At 43.3% G+C, this 6,335-nt stretch overlaps 1 long non-coding RNA gene across 1 annotated transcript; it reads right to left on the minus strand.

The window, feature by feature from the left end:
- Positions 1–414: 414 nt before the first annotated feature.
- LOC134445536 (uncharacterized) lies at positions 415–4,723 on the minus strand. The gene is made up of 5 exons (XR_010034289.1): positions 4,685–4,723; positions 3,719–3,781; positions 3,041–3,135; positions 1,037–1,197; positions 415–914 (listed from the first exon to the last, which is right to left on the minus strand). It is a non-coding gene; the product is annotated as an uncharacterized LOC134445536 (long non-coding RNA).
- Positions 4,724–6,335: the final 1,612 nt, after the last annotated feature.

The raw sequence follows: 6,335 nt of genomic DNA on the forward strand, positions 1-6,335 counted from the left end.
CTTTGCCTGGATTTCATCACACAGCAGCAATAGGTCTCTAGGACTCTGGTTAGGTAGCCTGTATACACTTTATTTCTGGAAGGTGATGTGGGTGTCATGTTACTTCAGCAAGCAGCACAACGCACACAGTTCATAACATTTCATCCAGGCAAGTTCTTCTCATTTTCATTTAGGGAGCTGCCAATCCCAATAGTGGTAACACAAGTGCAGAGATGTCATGTAGACTATTGAGCTCAACTAAATGGGTCACTAGTAACATAATAATAACAGCAATAGCTACACCACACGCACAAAGTAAATTGAATAATTGTTGTGATTCCAAATGACCTATTCTCGATGAAGGCACAATCTCTACATTTCTTTGCTGTACAGGAAATTCAGGCATACTGCATATCGGCAGTTGGTGAGATGGCGTGGGAGTTGATAGGCTATGTTTGGGTTCCACTGCAATCCTGTGCCATCACAAAGATCTGGCAGACCTTTGAATCTACACATTGTACAGGTTTCCAGGATGTGATGTATTTGTGGCAAATAAAGACATTTCTATGTACAGTACACCTGAATCAGATGTATTTGTTATAATGCATTTCTTAACCTCAGTAATGGTTTTTAATGCATATTTAGGTTTTCACATGTATATTTATACATTGTATAGTATAGAAGATGGACTGAAAAGTTTTACAATATCATACACACACACTTGCCCATACAGAGTTTTTGTGTACAATTTTGGGAATCGGCTGTGAGGGCGTCGGATCATCTCCTCTTTTGGGGGTACTGGGTACACACTGCTCAACGGTGGGGGCGATGGCTGCCTCTCACGTGGAGAAGTGTCAAAGTCTTGCTGTAGTGTAGGTCCGCTTTACTTGTCCTTGCCCACTCTCTCTCACTGTTGCACAGTAGTGTAGTGCTGCCTATTGAAACATGTGGTAGAAATTATGGGAAGTGATGATTTTGTTTATTCTGTTAATAGTGATATTGAACGGGATGTCTTTCACCAGCAACATTCTGAGGTTACTGAGAGGTATGAAATTACCTGCTTAGGATGCCATGGTATGTGAACGGCTTCATTTTTGGCGCAAAATGGTTGATGACGTTGTGGATTATGAGCTGATGTCTGGTGACCTGATGCCATTTTCTTGATGTCCTTCACCTAGCCAGTGTCATTGAGGTCATCAAAGTTTCCGGCCTCCTTGTCTGTAATGACAGGATATACAGTATTAAGAACATGACATATCACTGTCGCTCAGTAGTAGTTTTCTACATCTTGTACAGACAGTGTAAAATAATTATAATTGTTGGTAAATGAAATCAAACAGGTAATACTCAAGCACTGGCACATAATACAGTCCACTGAAAGCCCCCCCCCCCCCCCCCCCCCCCCCTTTGACATTAATGTTTTGCTCTCCGGCCACAGTGGCGAGTGGTTTTCCCAAGTCACTAACCACTCTGGTTTTCTGCTAGCCACATTTTTGCTCACAGTTCTTTTCATTATCATGCTAAACCAAGAGGGTTAGTGATATGAACACATAATTTCTATATGTACAGTGGCTGTCAAAAGTCTACACACCCCTCTTCAAATGTCAGGTTTTTGTGATGTAAAAAAAAAAGACAGAAAGACAAATAAATTCACAGCTTTTCCCTCCTTCAATCGAAATATTAATCAATGCAATGCAATGCAAAAATGTACACGCCCTTAAATTAATACTTAGTTGCAGCACCTTTGGCCTTCATTACAGCACAGTCTTTTGTGGGTAAGAGTCTCAGCATGGCACACATTAATATGGCAATATTCGTTCACCCCTCTTTGCAAAGCCCTCCAAATCAGAAAGACTGTGAGTGCAATCTCCCACAGTCAGTCCTCCTCAGATCACCCAACACCCAACAAGGCTCCCTTCACTTAAAGTATGGTGTTATTGGGGTGATGTTTTGTGCCAAATATACCCTTTCGAATTATGACCAAAAAGTTCAATCTTGGTGGAGTACATTTTGCAAAAAATACTTCTGTAATCTCCCAAATGCATGTGGGAAGATGTATTATGGTCAGGTGAAACCGAGGTTTAACATTTTGGACATAATTACAAAAGGTAACAACACCTCATTGCCAAGGTAACACCAAGCGTAAAGTGAAGCATGAAGGTGACAGCATCATGCTATGTGATTATCGTTCTTCAGTTGTAACTGGGGCTTAAGTCATGGAATTTAGAACAGTTCCACAGGGGCCATTGTAGTGGCATAAAGGGGGAGGGGATGGGCCAGTGAAGTTAAAGTCCATATGCCTCTGTGAATAGATGTGATTTCAGGTGCTTCTTGAACGTAGCCAGTGTGGGGGCCTGGCGTATGTTGGGAGGTAGACTGTTCCAGAGCGTGGGGGCAGCAACACAAAAAGCTCTGTCACCAACAGTACGGAGTCTGGCTCGGGGGATGATGAGATTGTCCTTTTCAGAAGACCGCAGAGACCTGGACTGGGAGTGGGAGAGTTCAGTCCTGTATGACACGGAACATCTGTTGGGCAATCTGAGGAGGACTATGCAGATGAGATGCATTCGCAATCTGTCAGATTTGGAGTACTTTTTGCAAAGATACGTGTACAAATATTGTCACTTCTATGTTTGCCATGCTGATAGACTCTTACCCAAAAAGACTGAGTGCAGTGATAGAAGCCAAAGGTGCTGCAACAAGGTATTAGCTTAAGGGTGTGCATATTTATGCAAGAATGTTAACTCATTGAGTGCGTTCAACGTTTGAGTGATTTTTCAAGAGCCATAAAAAATTGAGTTCTTAGTCCATGTGAACAAAAAACATACCAGATCAACGTGTTAGGCCCCACCCCCCATAAAAAAACGCAAATGACTTGATAAAGTCTTTGGCACTAAGCCATACATTCTGAAAAGACTCGTTTTCAAGTCCATGGCACTCAAAGAGCTACTAGAAGTTTTTTTTATTTTCTATTCTTCCCTTTTAAAGCTTTAAGTTTGTTTTCTGTCATTGTTTACATAACAAAAACCTGGAATTTGAACAGGGGTGTGTAGATGTTTACCTCAATCTAACTGCTTCATCCCGTTTCATCTTCCGCCTCGGATTGATGTTGAGGAGCCTGGTCGGTAGCATACCTGCAAGTGCTTCTTCCACCGCCTGAAAATAAATAATGCAAGAGGGAATAATATAGACCGATTGGTAAGAGTATGCACCAAGCAGTTGAGCTGTCTGCTCATTTCGAGAGCTGTTAACGATTACATTACGGCCATAGAAAGAAGGCTGGCTGCACTGCTGACAAGTTCATGAATCTTGATGTAACATTGCACATGATTTTAGCATCAACAGGATGTGACGCAAAAACGTACATCCATTCAACAGGGCAAATATTTGATGATGATATTACCATCTTATAACAATGACGACTTGGCCTGTATTATAGTTCTCAGAGTCGGCAAGAATGCCCAGCTTCCTGCTTGTTTAGCATGACACAGTAGGTCATGCTCGCATTAATTAGTTAGCCTACTAGCCTACTAAAGAACTTGTATTTATAATCAACATAAATCCACCGCCAACAACTGAACTAGCCTAGTGGTCTATTTACATGTCAAACATGTCCCACACAGCACAGAAACAAAAGAAAAGAGAAGAGAAAACATTGTAAGCTGGTCTTCGCCATTCACACACTTTGACAGTGTTTCCTAAATTGTGGCAGACAAATGTCTTTAGAGCAAATACCTACCTAGGCTCTTAAACAGCACCTTCCTGCATTCTGGCGTCCAACTTCAGGAATGGGTCATCATCTCTGTATGACAGCATGCACAGAATTAGGTCAATATACAACATTTTTATAAAAGTAAGAGTATGCACATCCCACCTCGCTGAGGCCAGGTGCAGGACAAAGGCGCGTCTAATAGTGGAAAAGAGTAGAAGTCCGCATCCTGTGGCTCCGCTTTGAAAATGTATTCAGGTCATACAACCATGAAGACCCTGTTGGGGGTCAGCTGCTCTATGTTTCCCACAGCCCATTGGTCCCACAGCTTATATTCTTGCTGCTCCATGTTCCCACAGTTATTCCCACAACTATTCAAATATAGGCCATATGTTCCACACCTGTTTATTCTTAACACTACTACATAAGCTTGAAGCAGTTTTGAAAACTATCTCTGAACTACAGGAAGCCACATCTTGAGCAGTCACCTATATAGCAGAAATGACAAGATCTGAAACGAACTGACTAATTTGAAAGAAAGGGCCCAGTGCATTAAAAAAGAGAATGCAGACAGCCTATTTCAGGGGACTCAGAAATACTAGGCAGGGCACAGCATAGAGAGAGATCCAGGAGCGGTGGCGTTTAAACGTGACAGAAATCCAAGTTAAAACTTTAGAAAAGTGAGTTATTAAAAAGTCACTGGACTCGGAGGGAGGAGCAGGCGTGTTTTTCTCTGCCTTTCACACTGACAGCGTCGGCGTGCGCGACCAGTCCTGTTCAAAACCCTCCCCACAGCCAAAGCTAGCATGCTACTTTGCCATTCATTTTGAATGAGACACCGCGGAACGGTGCAATTATCTCCAGCACATTAATTCTCCAGTCTTGTCTAAATTTAAATGTAGGCTATTCCTATGGCGAACTATTCTCAGTTTATTATTATTATTATTAGAGGGTTGCTAAACACATGTCAGTTGAATATTGACTGAACAAACTAACCTCGGTCTGCGAATGATGATTCTCCTCTTTGGCCTCTCTTATGGCTTTCAGGCCGACCAGAACGGAGCCGGTGTCGGTGCTCGCACCAGTTACGTTCAGCACTAAAGTGTTTGTCTGCGAACCGCCGGTGTTCATACCGGGCTCTGAACTTTTTTCTCACGTGACTGTGTTACCCGGATGAACCTGCTGACGACCACGCTGTCGTCACGGTTCGCAGAGAAAAACCTAGTATTTTGTGGTTCGCATTGCGAACCAATTTTCCGGTTCGCGAACGCAAATATCTGTGGCGTGAACACGACGGTCGGTTCGCGATTAGGTGCGGGAACGGGCTCCAGCACGGTTCTCAGTCGGCCTGAATGCGCTATCTGAAGACCAGGCGAAAGTTGGCACAGCATCCTTTATAAGCTTTGTGATAACACGGGTGGTCTTTACAAAACACTGCTTCTCAAAGTGCTCAGAGCAAACCTTGGTCTCAGCGTTGATCTGTAACCATAAATACCAGGGTATGCATTTTAGTTCGTTAGCAAAACAACTTGATTTTGGCACAAGTAGGCCTATGCTACTGGTTCTGGTAGCACAAATCTTGCCTAATCATGAAATGAGCCTAATCTTGAAATAGCGATCTGGAAATATCATATAAATGTAGCGTTGTGTAATTACACATTCATATTTTTTATTTCACCGAGGCATTCGCGTCATTAGGCTACATGAGTCATGACAAGTTTGGCGAGCTAGCTTATTTGTGCTAGCTAATGCGTATGATTGAACATAATTTTGCATCTTACCTTGAAATATGGACCAGGACCCCTCTTGATGTGATTTATACATCCACGGCGAAGTGCCTGCTCTTTGGGGAAACGGTGGAAAGTCTGTCCACGGTAGGATTTTTTTTCTCTTTGAGGACGAACATTTGGGCACACAACAGTGAGGCGCCATGACAGCTGGTGCGTTGCCGAATGTACCCCTGAAGTGTACCCCTCAACGTCTTTAGAACGTTCCGGGTGAATAAGGCGAACATAGACATAGCATATTGACACAATGTTTTCATCCACCAAAAAATAAAATGGTTTTACGAATAAATATGTGAATGCCCTTGTCAGCAGCAGCCGTGAGTTGCGTTTCAGTTGTGTTTCTTTCAAAGGTGGTCGGTTGCAGTCATCGTAGCAACGATAGTCTATCAACAATTGAGATCTGAGCTCTCTGTGTTTGACTATTATGGACTAAACAAACTTCCGCTTCATTTGTTATGCTAACCAGTGGGAGGAGATAATTTAAATATTCATATTTCTGCTCGCGCGCGTGAGGAAATTCATGTCACCTCTCGCGCGTGAGACGGTGTTTGTTATAATCGGGACAAAACGTCCACGAGCGCCACTTACTGCTCACGCGAGGTATTTTATTCTGCGCGCGCGTAGACACTGTCGCGCGCGCGAGTTTGCTCTGCACGCGCGCGCAAACGCTGCCACGCGCGACAGTGTCTACGCGCGCGCGCAGAATAAAATACCTCGTGTGTGCAGTAAGTGGCGCTCGTGGACGTTTTGTCCCGATTATAACACCATAGAGTACAGTGTACTGTGTATGTGAGAGAGAGAGAGAGAGAGAGAGAGAGAGAGAGAGAGAGAGAGAGAGAGAGAGAGAGAGAGAGAGAGCT

Source organism: Engraulis encrasicolus, chromosome 3 (genome assembly GCF_034702125.1).
Source record: "Engraulis encrasicolus isolate BLACKSEA-1 chromosome 3, IST_EnEncr_1.0, whole genome shotgun sequence".
NCBI classification, from domain to species: Eukaryota; Metazoa; Chordata; class Actinopteri; order Clupeiformes; family Engraulidae; genus Engraulis; species Engraulis encrasicolus.